The sequence below is a fragment of the Urocitellus parryii genome, unplaced genomic scaffold (genome assembly GCF_045843805.1).
Source record: "Urocitellus parryii isolate mUroPar1 unplaced genomic scaffold, mUroPar1.hap1 Scaffold_79, whole genome shotgun sequence".
NCBI classification, from domain to species: domain Eukaryota; kingdom Metazoa; phylum Chordata; class Mammalia; order Rodentia; family Sciuridae; genus Urocitellus; species Urocitellus parryii.
In genome coordinates, this window is record NW_027554171.1 from 901020 (window position 1) to 916601 (window position 15582).

The window sequence follows — 15582 nt, forward strand, 5'->3', positions numbered from 1 at the left end:
CATCCCTTGTACTAAGTAATTGAAGTTTTAAGTATAAAATACAGGCTCTTTTTACATTTTGGACAGACTGGCTCTGCTATAGTGTGGAAATTTGTCTTGGATGGGAGCCAGAGCAACAGTGAGAGATCATTCATTCATCCTGTTGTTTCAGGTATCTACTTACCAGTTAATGATGTCTTGATCTCAGGCAGTTTCTGGACCTCAGCATTATGATGGTTCTGCATTGCAGAATTCTGTGCTGTTGGGGGTTTTGCTGTAAAAATGTAGTAGTTTATCAGTAACCAAGGCTTCTACTCACTAGATGTCAGTAATATTTCCCTCACCTCCAGTATAACAATATCTCAATATCTTTAGGCATTTTCAGATGTTCTCAGGGGAGTCTCCCACCCCAGAACACTGATTTGTGGTAATAACAAAGAGGATAGAAGAAGGAGAATTGGAGAATATTTAACTTGTTAACAACAAAATGATGATGTATTGAAAGTAACATTTGTAGATGCAAAATTTAAAGTGTGTCTGCTTTTGCTTTTTACTGGGAACAGTTACGGTGCTTATATAGGGAGGTGCTGATATCAGACATATGAGCTTAAAGAGTAAATTGAAAAATACACACACACACACACACACACACAGGAGAGTCAGAATATTATTATAGTATTCCAACATAAAATTAAGGGGAACTCAACTAAAAATGATAATTAAAGTAGAAGAAACCAAGGCGAACAATTTTCAACCCCTACTCAATCTCTCCAGTTTGAACACCTATGCCCATCATATTAGCTATTTTAGAATATGAAAATACAAAGAAGTAATAGTAGCTATTTTAGAATATGAGAATATAAAGAAGTACCAGATTTTAACATTCAGAGTTCAGAAAATATTTATCTTAGCTACTTATTATTTGGAATGTTCATAAAACACAATGTAATGTCTTTTCGAAGTGTCTGTGATTTTAGGGATATAATATGGAAAATCAAAGACAACAATATTCTATTACAAAAATGTGTTTCATATTTGATGTTAGAATACAACACATTTGTTTTCTAAGTTAGATTCAATAAAGATGAGGAGCTTAAAGTTATCTGGACAGAAGAAGAGAAAGGAATCAGTCATCAGTTAGAATGAAAGAAACCCATGATTGCACTTGAAAGGGTGTTAGCAGAAGCTGTCCAATAAATTCACAGAAGATGCTTCTGCTTTAATAAATTGTTGTGCTATCAGCCAGGCACGGTGGTGCACAACTGTAATCCCAGTGGCTTAGAGGCGCATGAGTTCAAAGGCAGCCTTAGCAACAGCAAGGCGCTAGGCAACTCAGTGAGACCATCTCTAAATAAGAATACAAAATATGAGGGCTGGGGTTGTGGCTCATAATATAGTGTTTGCCTAGCATGTGTGAGGCCCTGTGTTTTATTCTCAGCACCACATATAAATAAATAATAAATAAAGGTCCATCAACAACTAAAAAATATCTAAAAAATGCAAAATAGAGCTGGGATGTGGCTCAGTAGTCCAGGGCCTCTGAGTTCAATCACTGGTACCAAAACAAACAAAGAAACAAACTGTTGTACTATCAAATCCTTTTGTAGCACTTGAGCTTCACTTTCTCTACTTGTACTGACGGATCAAGGTTTTGTTTGTCCCAAATCTATAATTTGGTGCCAATTGTCTGTTTATCTTCTGAGCATGAAAGGGAAATCTCAGCCTTGAAAAATTTTTTATTATTAGTGTTATTATTATTGGCCTGGTAAGAACCACAATAGTGCTTTTATGAAGCATAAGAAAATTTAGGGGTTCTAAAACTTTATTCTGAAAAAAAGTAATTTTATAAATATTATTTCATGTTCAAAGTATATTCATATACAGCCTTACATTTTCAAATGACCAAAGAATGAGGAACACTTAAAAATAATGTGTTTCATTATTCACATAGGTGGAAATAAAGTTGTAGGTTAAATTTTAGCATTAGTACTCATTCTCTGATTTTGTGTTATTTCTACCTATTGTCAAACATCTAACAATACTTTAGGAATAGGATGTCAATTTTTTATGTTCATAAAGTTCAGTGTAAAATAAAAAAGAATTATCTTGATTATGGCTAATATTTTCTGTATAATCTTATGAATCATTACTACTGGATTAGCATTTTTCAAAACCAGGATCAAACATGTGTTTTTCAACTTTATTACCTTTTTATACCTATTATTAGAGTAAATAAATTGGCATCATAATTTTAAGTTAATAATTTTTTTTCACATAATGGATATGCTAAAATTAAATCCATTCCTTTATATAGACTTGTAGAATCTACACCCAATTTTCAGATGCTATAAAAAATGTCACAGTAATCTTCATATATAAGTAGATATATATATATATATATATATATATATATATATATATATATGATACTTGTTATATTTTGGAAGAATATTCATGAGCTAAAAGGTGTTCATATTTTTTAGTATTTTTTAAAATCAGAAAATACATTAATTTGCTCTTTGATTAGTCCAAATGCAGCTTAAACTTTTCCCATTGTCCTCCATCTTTTACAACACAGTTGTTTTCAGCTATTTAATTGTGGAAACAATAAAGACATTACTCTGAAACAACTCTTAGTAGGCAAAAAATTTTAAAAAAATGTTATCACTAAGAGATAATCTATTAATCTCTTTGTGACACTTGGTTTAATTCTCAGCTTCAAACTCAATAAAATTCCAGGCATTTGCATAAGTTGTATATTATCTAATAAAGTAACACTGTTCTTCATTTTTCTAATCTAAGGTAATATATTACCTTTGTAATATATGGTGGTAATAAATTTATCTTTTTTCACCATAAGTAGTGGACTTTAAATCCAGTAAATTTGATCATTCTGTTGCACATTGGTGTTTTTTATTTGGGTTTTTTTTTTTTTTTTTTGGTTTTTCATTGCATTGACTGATTTGAGTGATTTTCATATTGATTACTCTTCCTTTTCCTTTTTTTCTCTCTTCCTTTCAACATATTTAAAACCTGGAATTCCCTTTTCTTTCTTTCAAAGCAATTTTTTTCTTTTACAAATATTTTTAGATTTTTTAGAAAAATCTTGCCCATCTCCAAATTCTAAAATGATTTTTCACCTTAAAAATTTTACATATTATTTAGTATGTATTTCAGCATTTCTTATATGTTAATGCTGCCTCTGTATTTCTTATTTAGTAAGGTATGTGCCCTGTCTCTTCCTAATTGTAGAAGCATTATTTTTTTTTCAATTGATAATATCACTTTTTCATGTAAATTTTTACTATTTGATAGATATAATACTAATTTTATCTGCAATTTATGGATTCTTTTTTTGTGAAGTCATTTAAAATAATTTTGCAGTCAAATCTCTCATTACCTTTTCTTACGTTAGCCTTTTCTACATAAAGCCAATTCAATGTAAAATTAAAAATTGTCTCATTAAATTTTTCACACAGTTATGATTTTGTATTTAATATTTTAAACAATAATATATTTGGTTTTCAGCCTGAGAAGAACTGGGTTAAAATGCCCATTTTCTCCATTAATATTTCAAAACTTGGAAAAGTCAGGGATCTTTGAGTATCTTTAAATGGAGCCTATTAGGAACCATAGGGGTTAAATTAGATAATGTGTGTAAACTCTTAACAGATGTCTTGCTGGTAGTAAATAATAAATGATGCAGAAAGTTATTTATGGCTTTATACATAATGAGGTGTTTTAATTTATTATTTACCAAATACATATTTATCGTAGAAGTTTAGGCTAAATATGTCTTTGGTAAATAATAAATTATTTTTATTAGTTTTGACTTATCTCTTGAAGTTGGGACATTCAAAAGATAAGTCAAAACTTAATGAATATAGACCTGAAAGTAATATGAGAGTTTTTCCAATTATAGTTGAAATATAATGAAAAATTAAAAAGTAGTCATGGATATAGGACACATAGAGAAACTTCCTGTTCAGGAACATCACTTTGGTCTTTGGAGATTTATGTCTTCATTCTCTGACTCTTTAAATGGAACAGTACAATAAATAGTTAATGTCTTAAGAGTGATTGCAGATCAACAAGCAAAGATAAATACAAAAATGTTACAGGACACAGTGTTCCTATTCAATATCCTTGAAGTAGTTTCAGATTTAGATTGATTCTAGGCACCCAGGCCTCTTAGACATCATCAGGAACATCTAAATTGCTTTCTCACAACTTCTACAATGTTGGGGACCACAAATCAAGTCAAGATGGCATCTGGCAGTTTGCCAGGAGGAGTGGTTTGTGAGGCAAGGCCACTGAGCCATTAAGATGATAAGGATTCCTTATTGGCTGACTGCTGTATCTAGATAATGCTAATTGAGTCAAGCTGTGTGTAATCAGGTATATATTCCTCTGCTGTTCCGCAATAAAGTGGTGCCTGCTACCTTGGGTACCCACTACCTTGAGTTCGTGCTCAGTTCCCTCTGAGTTTCTCCTCAATAAAGCAGTTCCTGCTTCAACCTTCAAGTTGTTTATCACCTCCCGGTTATTTTACCCAGCCGGACTGCAGCACTACAAAGCCTTCTTATCACCTCAATTTAGAAGGTACCTCATTAAATTGCTTTTAGCCAATTCGCTTTCTAAAATACTCACATTTCACATACAATAAAAAAATTTCTTTAGCTCTACTCTTTTAACTTGCACTTGATAGCATACAGGCATTCATTAAGTTTTACTGTCAGCAGAACAGCACAAATTTAACAGTTTTGTGATCCATTTTTACTAAATAACAGAAGAGAAAGTGTTATGTTAAGGGCAGTGTGAGTTTAATTTTCTGTATCATTTAAAATTACTTAAGTGCATCCCCAAAGAAAACTAATATATTGATCAGATATAATTCACTTCAATGTTAATAAAACCTTAGCATGAATTGTTTGCATATACTAGCAAAAGATATATAAGTGAAAATAATCTACGAAGGTTCATAATGCTTATATAGCACACAAGAAATCTATGGGATAATAATAACAAGAGACAAAATTTGATGTGTATAAGAAGAAATATATTTTAGTGAAAAAAGTTTGATATTTAATTGTGGCTTTAAAATACTCTTCTATATTAGATTATATAAATACACAAAGAGAAATATTGCATCCTGGTCACTCTCCAGTAATCTGCCCATGTCACAGACGGGTGGACGGACAGCACTCTGACTCACCCTGTGCAGGCAAGCAAGGAGCTTCCTGTCCCAGCCACATCAGAGGAAGATACAAGACAAGCACCAGTTCACCTGCCATGGTATGAGGGAGGATCTAGGGACCAATGCCCAGAGACACATTATTTTTAACAAATGCAACACTCACTTTCTCAGCCACTGGAAGTGGAGCATAGGTCTACAAGGGGGAGTGGCCATTCTGACCTATGGCCTCTCACCCACCTACCAGCACCACTCACCAGGGTGCTAGGAGGTGCTGTCATTGGCTGACTGCACCAGGCATGCTGGGTCACAGTGATTACTACATCCTTCTTTCAGCACTCAGGGACCCCTCAGTTCCACTGGACCTGGGAGAGACTGGAGGGGGATGGGAGGATTTGAGGATATACTTTAATATGTGTATATATAAGTATTTACTTATTATATCTTTATATGTATATATGTATATATTTTACATATTTATCGTGTCTTTATATGTGTGTATATATTTTATGTGTGTATATACATACATGCTTATGAACTTTATACTTCCATGTGTATATTGATACTTAATTGAGAGTAGAGCTTCTATTTATCATCTTTATTTTTTTGCATACTGTTTCTTCCATATTGATAACTCTGGTTTGGAAGCATAGAGGGAATAATTTAATTTTCATGTCTCATAAATGCTCATTTCTTTTGTCCCATAATACATATCAGTCAAAGAATAAAATTGCAATACTTCTACAGTATGATTACTGGAAGCATTCTGGGGTTTTATTGTTAGTTTTGGTTTTGGTTTTTAGCATATACTCTCTCATTTCTTTTTTTCTTTCTTTCATTTTTATTTTTTGCATTTTCTGTTTCTTTTTTGCCAGTGTTTTTTAAATTGATTTTTAAAAAAATTAATGACAGCAGAATGCATTACAATTTTTATGACACATATACAGCACATATTTTCATAATGACAGCAGAATGCATTACAATTTTTATGACACATATACAGCACATATTTTCATATCTCTGGTTGTATATAAATTATGTTGACACCAGTTCGTGTCTTCATATATTTACTTTGGATAATGTCTATCACATTCCAACATCCTTGCTAGTCCCCTTACCCTTCTTTTTCCTCCCACCCCTCTGCCCTATCTAGATTTCATCTATTCCTCCCATGTTTCCCATCCCTACCCCTCTATCAGTTAGCCTCCTTATATCAGAGAGAATATTCAGCATTTGTTGTTTTGGGATTTGCTAACTTCACTTAGCATTATGTTCTCCAACGCCATACATTTACCTGCAAATGCCATGATTTTATTCTCTTTTATTGATGAGTAAAATTCCATTGTGTATACGTGACACATTTCTTTTACCCATTCATCCACTGAAGAGCATCTAGATTGGCTTCATAGTTCAGTTATTGTGAATTGTGCTTGAGCCACATCCCCAGCCCAAGAAAGATAATTCTTATGGAACACAAACACATTTTCAAATGAGATGACTGCCTCGATAGTTAGCACACAGTGGATAAAAAGGTTGTGGAGCCTGGCACAGTAGTGCATGCCTACAGTCCCAGCTACTCAGGAGGCTGAAGCAGGAGGATGGCTTGAGCCCAGGAGTTCAAGGCCGGCCTGGGCAACACTGTGAGACCCTGTCTCTGTCCCAGGAGTAATGACCTCAGATTCTGGAATATGGGATGGAATCCTGACTGTTTTATCTTCTAGTGGTGCAACTTCAAATAAATCCCTTAATCTAGCTGTTTCCATTTCAGCATCTGCAAAATGAGAATAGTGCTAGCAAGGACATAGGGTTGTTGTGATAGTTAAAAGAGTCAATGCATGTAAAGTGCCATGAGCAGTGCTTGGCAGTAGTAAAGTAGAAGTGTAGCTCTTATTATTGGGTATAACTTAGCCTTTCTCCGTATTCAGTCATTAGTATTTCTTTATTCCAACTTTGATTTTATAGGAAGACTTCAATGAGAATGTTCCTGCCTGGCTTGTCTTACATCCAGCCGGGAGTTAGTAGTCCTTGTGGAAAGGAACCCTTCATTCAGTTCTTGGAACAAGCCCTTTTAGGCCTGTTTTAGCAATGAGCTCCAACGACCGTGGCTAGAGTGTGTTCTGTACAGTTTCCACATTTATCAAAGAGAAGCCTGTAGTTTGCTTCTTAGTACTCTAAATTCCTGAACCCAAAGTGCTCTTTTGGCCTTTTCCTGCACCATTGGAGAAAGAGCAGAGAGTTGTTGCATTGAGTGTTCTTGTCTTGAACTGATTTTATGACATCTTCTTTGATCAGTGTGGAAACCAGTACAGGAAGACACTCTCAGGTTTTCTCCACTCAGAGGCAGGTATCATCTGCTCTAATCATAGCTAGCGTCAGGTCTTCCTACCTTGTTGAAGCTGCAAGTGTGGTCATGTGTGTTTCTTACTGCCCACTGCAGACCTCTCATTGTTTTAAGATACATTTTTAGTTGTAGATGGGCACTGTTTTAGTCAGCTTTTTCACCTCTGTGACCAGAATCAACTGTGGAGGAGGAATGTTTATTGGAGGGCTCATGGTTTCAGAGGTCTTAGTCCATAGAAGGCCGACTCCATTCCTTGGAGCTCCAGGGGAGGCAGCATCATGGCAGGAGTGTGTGACTGAGGGTAGCAGCTCACATCGTGATCAGAAAGCAGAGAGAGAGAGAGACTCCACTGTCCAGATACAAAATATATACCCTTTAGCCATGTGCCTGATGAACCCCTTCCTCCAGCCACACCCACCTGCCCCAGTTACCACTCAGTTAATCCCATTAGGGATTCATTCACTGATTAGGTTAAAGCCATATCCCAGTCATTTCTCCTCCAAACCTTCTTGCATTGTCTCACATGTGAGCTTTTGGAGGACACCACATCTAAACCATAACAGATGATACCTTTATTTTATTTATTTTTATGTGGTGATGAGGAAGGAACCCAGTGCCTCACGTGTTCTATCACTTGTGTTCTATCACTGAGCTACAACTGCAGCCCCCAGACCTCTTATTTTTGGAGCTGTTTTCTGAAAGAACTTGTGTCCTTATTCACAGACTGTTTGAAGCAAAATCCAATCAAGGTTTTCAAACAAATATTAAATGTCTTCAGGCAATTAACTTAAGCATCCTTTTCTTCTGCTTACCTCTCATTCTGTTATATTTGATAATTAAATTTTCCCAGTTCATGCAATGGAAGGTGAGGTAGCACTTTTGACCACTGTAGGGTGGTCAAACCTGAAGTCTGGGGCAGAAATGTCAGTTTGAAGGATGAAACCAGTCAGTTGGACTGATTTCTGATTTTCACTAGGACCTAGTCCTGCCTTGTGTATTTTCTAGTTCCCTATTTGTGTGTTGCTCATCATGTTCCTTTTTTTTATGGTTTTCAGGTGGAGTTGGCATGAACTTAAAAGCAGCAGATACTGTTATTTTTTTTGACAGTGATTTTAATCCTCAAAATGACTTGCGGGCAGCTGCCAGAGCTCACCAAATTGGCCAGAACAAGTGAGTGAGTTAGACATTGGCACCTTTCTGCTCTGTTGGCTTGCAGCTGTGGATTGGGGAGGAAGGTGGACCGTGTAGTCCTGACAACAGTGCCACGTTGGAGTTAGAGACCACTGGGTTTGAACCCCGTTGTGCTACTGGCTTGTAGAGTCATGTTGGGGGATCAGTGGTCACATGATCAGTTCAGACTCACTTTGTTGAAAAGAACAGTTAAATTCCAAAATGATTAGAAGAAACTTAGAATTTATTTAGTTCATGTTTCTCACATTAGATCCTAATTCAGTTTAAAAATGAAGTTAAAGCCAGTGGGTGCACATGCCTGTAATCATTATCAGCATGGGAGACAAGCAGGAAGATCAAGTTTAAAGCCAACCTTGCAACTTACCTAAACCCTGTCTCAAAACTTTTTTTTTTTTTTTAAGGCTAGGATTATAACTTCATGGTAAAGCTCCCCTGGGTTGGGTTCCCAGTACCACAAAGAGGAAACAAAGTTGTGTTCAGCTACCCTTTGACTTGAGGTAACATGCCTGCCAGGGGTTATCCTGGCTACAGATGAAGGCCCAATAGTGGTCACTTCGTCTTCCTTCCTCTTCCTCTTTTGGGGAAAAGTTCAGGAAGAAGTTGAGGCCAGATTTCTCTAACAAATGCTCAGGTCCCAATGAGCAGTGTCTTTTTCCTTTTTCCCTCAATGTGGCATTTGGTTCTGCTTCCTTTTGGGTGTATTTTCCTGGCATGCTTTTTTCCCCAGCTTTGCAGACTCCTAACACTGCTCTCATTTGACTCCAGTACAGGGCTGGGAAAGTGATCCGGCTGATTGGCCGAGACACTGTGGAAGAAATAGTTTATAGGAAAGCAGCCTCCAAACTGCAGCTCACCAACACAATCATAGAAAGAGACCATTTTACTCTGGGAGCCCAGAAACCTTTGGCTGATCCTGACCTCCAGGTAAAATGTATTCTTTTTAGAGTCTCATGATTTATAACTAGTACTCTCTGTGGATGAGAATGCAAATAAAAAGGACCAGCATTAACCACCCATTGTTGCAAATTACCCATTTTTTCATTGGCCTAATTCTTACCCTCTCAGTACCTAACTACATGCAAGGTGCCATACAAGCTAAAAATGAGGGTGGCATTTAAAGGCAGAGAAAATAGAATAAAGAAAATGAGCTTTGAACCATCTAACTTGGATTGAAATTCACATCTTATCCCTTATTGGATGGATGACTTTGAGCATGTAACTGAACATCATGGATCTAATCTCTTCATGGCTTCTAAAGATGAGTGTGCCACTAGTTACCTCAGAATTTGTTTAAGTTCTTTTTTTTTCTTTAAATCAGTGATGATTAGTTTCATACCTCCTCCTTAATCCCAGACCCTTTGAGTAGTGACTTACAGTACTCATTCCATACTCAGAGATGAGTGAACAAGATTAGGAATTCAAAATTATGCCATAGGATATAGGGATGAAAGCACTAGAGTTAATTTGTTGAAGAAGGAAAAATTAGATGGGAGTCAAATGCTGTCTTAGAATATCCTAGAGAGCTCTCTTTTGGTAAGAGGTTTGGAGTTATTCCTTAGCAGCAGCCTTTGAGATAAAATTGAACCTATATTATAATATACCCCAGGTCGTTTTGAGGGATTAGATGCAGAGAGATCAACCCCTAGTATCTAGTATGATTCAGGCATGAAGAGAGTAATAAATGTCTGAGAAAAGGTAGTAGCTGTGGGAAGATCTGCTGTAGGAAACTGCAGAGAAATGACAGGAGTTGGCTCTTGTTTTGAGGCAGGCAGTGAGAGAGAGCAAGTTCAAAGATGGCTTTAAGCCTGAAAGATGAGAGTAGAAAGTAGGAGATAGGGATAGAAATTAGAAGGATGAAGATAATGTAGGCTTTAGTCAACAGAGTTTGTAGTAAAAATCAATATACATTATTGTTAGAAGGAGACTCAGAAAAGAAAGGAATTAGAAAAGTTTGCAAGAAAAACCAGGCTTTAAAAGGATCAGCTTATCAAACAAAAAATTCAAGAGGTATGTGAAAGGGAAAAAATTACACAGTATTACAAGCAGAATCATCAAATTTACAACTAGCCCAAGCATGAGTTTAAAAATGGCAGTTTTCTCACATCTGTATCTTTACACATCAGCATTGCAGACAGGGAAGGTGCTGTTTTTGTTAGGGAGTCACTGACCTGCAGGAAAGGTTCACAGATTTGGGGGTACTAGAACCTGAAAGAAGAACTCTAGGTTTTGTTTGTTTGCTTGACGTTTGTATATCTTAGAGAGTAACTGGAGTCTTTGGCCTTTTGTGTTTTGAGTCTTCTGCATGCTCATCTATCATGGTGGCTGGGCAGGCTGTGCATTTTATTTTCACACTATTGAAGAGGCAATTTCAAATGGAAGGTGAAAGCTTGAGAGAGAGGTGCATGTACACTGTAGGTGTCTAAATACACTTCTTCACAGGATCTTGGGAGAGGAGCTCATCATGGGCTGTTGTGAAGGCACAGGTGTCAGGAGTTAGAGGAGACAAATTCTCAGATGCTCGATGCTTCCCCAGTGGAGGGAGCTCCAGGCATTCAGTCAGGGGTTTCTCTATGACATTGGCTGCTAGCACATCATTGTGAAATGCACAGGCACAAACTCTGCCATGGGACCAGATCTTGGGGCCAGTACAAACTATGGGCTGGTGGAGAGGACCTCGGTGGGACTTCCTGCACAAGCCATGGCAAGAAATCACACTCTGGTTCTGTCTTGATTCTTTCCTCCCCACCAGACTGTGAGTTATTTATGGTTGCCAGGAACAAGGGTGATAACTCACTGCCTTGTCTCAAAATACAGCAGGACATTTTTTTTAAGTTATTAAAAGAATCTAATAGTAAAAGACGTGGTTCTGGTTTGATAAATCTAAGCAGTATAGAGCAGTGAAGTCCTGAAAAAGGAGAGCAGGTTCCTTGTCTTAGAAGGAGAACACAACAGAAACAGAGAACAGATAAAGATGCGGTGAACACTTATTGAATGCTTACTGTGTGCTAAGCATTGTGTGACGTGCACTTTTTCCAGTTGTTTCAGAAGAAGAATAACAAAAAAATGAGATAGACGTTGTCTTTACCTCCATCTTAAGAAATTTTCCAAACATCAGATTCATGACTCTAATCCGAGCACTCTTTAACTTCCAACTACATGCTCTTAGTTACTATAATAAAGTGGTTTTCATTTAAAAAATGGGTAGTTCCTTAAAGACACGTTGTGAGTGAGCAGTATCGAGGGAAGCCAGGAGACATAGTCCAAGGAGTGGACGAGTGAAGGGTCCCAGTATGGACTGAGCCTCATCATAAATACTTGGCTTTCTTCTGTTTTGGGTACTAAATGCCAAAGCCATTTGGCTTGGTTTTATATATATATACACATACATATATATATATATATATATATGTACACCAAGGTTAAATATAAATATAACAGTTATGGTTTTGCTTAGTTTTTGTCATAGTTTTTATCTTGGATATTTTCAAGCTAAAGTTTCCAAGTTACAGAATAGGCAATATAGAGATAACTAACCAAATCTAAAAGGGCAAAATGAAAATGAAGTCCCATGATGTGGATCCCAATTGGTTCAGAATTCCTAAGAGATAGTACTTAGGGAGGTGGAGAGTTGCAAGTAGCAAATGAAAGCCAGGTAACACTATCTAAGATTCTGGTTCCAATAGCCGTAGGAAATAGGCTGAGTATATCCCCTAGGTGGAGCAAGAGGGCAGGATGGGGAGTGCCGCAGGACTATCCAGGGAGATTGAAATTGAGAAAGGGCTTTTGGGTCTGGTGATCAGGGTGGTTATGGTTTTGCCAAAGTGGGTCCCATAAAGCACTGTAGTAGCAAAGCGGCTTGGCAAGGACAGGTGGCAGCTCATGGTGAGATGAGGTATTCAGTGGCACCTTTTCTTTATAAGAGTTTGGCAGTGGGAGAGGTAAGAAGGTAGCCAACAGGGTCTCTGACTTCTCTGGGGACTGCTGGAAGTGCCTGTAAAAATTGCTGGTGAGAAGTGCTATAGAAGATGCTGGGAATCATTTTATCTGCCCCCACTCCTCAAAAAAATTGGAGGCCAAAAAATTTTTTTGGTATTGTAAATAATTGTCAAAGTCAACATCTCTGATCATCATTTATCACCTCTCTGCTTATTCCTCATCCAACTCCAAAACAGCCTGGCAGGTGTCATTTGTGATGGAAGAGAAGAAAGTCCATCAGGGAAAGAATTACCTGGTGTCATTTAGACACTTAGCAAGTCACACATCCTCATCTGTGTTTTCATGAGAACTAACTGGATCTCTCATTTTCTTCATTCAAGTTGAGTGACATACTGAAATTTGGCTTGGATAAACTGCTGTCTTCTGAGGGGAGCATCCTGGAGGACGTAGACCTGGAGTCCATCCTGGGAGAGACAGAGAACAGCCAGTGGGCCTCTGATGCCCTGCCTGCAGCTGGAGGAGGGATCAGAGAGCGGGAGGAAGGAAGTGAGTTGGGGTTAGGTGAGCCAGTGACTCCATCACCTCAAGCTAGGGTGTGAGTGAGATGCGTCCCCACGGGTAGTCCTGTGTCCTGCTCTGGCACCTCTCTTTCCTACCCAGCCCTATAGTCATCTGTTGACATTCTTAAGGCTTCCTGGTCCAAGAACTGCCAGAGTAATCCTTGTTCCCTTGAAGCTGGACTTTGAATCCAAGTGATGATATTAATGTTTATGGTCCTGTCAGTCTCAAGGATTAAATTTGAACCTTTTCTCTCTTGACACAGACTTCTTCTCTGGAGTTTATTTGGTAAACCTGCTATCTTTATGATGGTGCTTTGCACAGTGATACCTCTTCTCAATAGTAGAATGTTTTTTAAATTGCAAATGATATTTATGGACATTTATTGTGTTCATCAACAGTGCTGACTATGTCATGTGCTTTAGGTCTTTTAAGACCCATGAGGTGGGGGGCTGGGGTGGTGGGTCAGCGGTAGAGCACTCACCTCACACGTGCAAGGGCCTGGGTTCAATCCTCAGCACCACATAAAAACAGAAGTAAAAATGAAGGCATTGTGTCCAACTTCAACTAAAAAAATACATATTAAAAAAAAAGACCCATGAGGTGTAGGAGATCATTTTGTCTTCCTTTTTCTTTTTTCCCAGATTTGGTGTCTGTCTGTCTCTCTCTCTCTCTCTCTCTCTCTCTCTCTCTTTATATATATATATATATATATATATATATATATATATATATATATATATATATATATTTATATATTTTTTTTTTTTTAGTTGTAGATAGACAGCATGCCCTTATTTTATTTTTTTAATGTGGTGGCTAAGGATCGAGCCCAGTGCCTCACACATGCTGAGCAAGCACTCTGCCACTGAACTACAGCCCTAGCCCCACTATTTATCTTTTTGTCCGTTTTCTGTTCTGAAATATTTGAATTTCAGACTTGAAAGGAGTTTTGTTTTGTTTTGTTTTTTTCCTCATGATTATTTTTAAAATGACTGTTTTCCTGTATCAGCAATAGGGAGTCAATCTGGGCTGGTGTGAGAGGGTTTTACTGACCTTTTTTAGAATTTTTTATTCATATATGACAGCAGAATGCATTGTAATTCTTATTATACATATAGAGCACAATTTTTCATATCTCTGATTGTATACACAGTATATTCACACCCAGTTCCTGTATTCATACCTGTACTTTGGATAATAATTATCACATTCCACCATCTTTAATAACCTCATGCCTCCTCCCTTCCCCTCCAACCCCTCTGCCCTATCTAGAGCTTGTTGTTCCTCCCATCTCCCACTCTCTATCCCACTATGAATCAGCCTCCTTATATCAAAGAAAACATTCAGCATTTGGTTTTTTGGGATTGGCTAACTTAGCATTATCTTTTCTAATTCCATCCATTTACCTACAAATGCTATGATTTTATTTTCTTTTATTGCTGAATAATATTCCATTGTATGTGTGTGTGTACACACACACACACCACAGTTTTTAATCCATTCATCTATTGAAGGGCATCTAGGTTGGTCCCACAGTTTAGCTATTGTGAATTGTGCTGCTGTAAACATTGATGCAGCTGTGTCCTGTAGTATGCTGTTTTTAAGTCCTTTGGGTATAGATTGAGGAGAGGGACAGCTGGGTCAGATGGTGGTTCCACTCCCAATTTTCCAAGTAATCTCCATACTGCTTTCCATATTGGCTGCACCAATTTGCAGTCCTATCAGCAGTGTATGAGTGTGCCTTTTTCTCCCACATCCTCGCCAACACTTATTGTGGTTTGTATCCATAATAGCTGCCATTCTGATGAGTGAGATGAAATCTTAGAGTGGTTTTGATTTGCATTTCTCTAATTGCTAGTAATGATGAACATTTTTTCATGTATTTGTTGACTGATTGTATATTATTTTCTGAGAAGTGTCTGTTCAGGTCCTTGGCCTATTTATTGATTGGGTTATTTGTTTTTTTTTTTTTTGGTGTTTAGCTTTTGAGGTTCTTTATATACCTAGAGATTAGTGCTATATCTGATGTGTGAGGGGTAAAGATTTGCTCCCAAGATGTAGGCTTGCTATTCACCTCACAGATTTGCTTCTTTTGCAGAGAAGAAAGAAACTTTTTAGTTTGAGTCCATCCCATTTATTGATTCTTGATTTTAATTCTGGCACCAAAAGAGTCTTATTAAGGAAGTTGGAGCCTAATCCCACATGATGGAGATTAGGGTCTACTTTTTCTTCTATTAAACGCAGAGTCTCTGGTTTTATTCCCAGGTCCTTGATCCATTTTGAGTTGAGTTTTGTGCATGGTGAGAGATAGGGATTTAATTTCATTTTGTTGCATATGGATTTCCAGTTCTCCCAGCACCATTTGTTGAAGATGCTATCT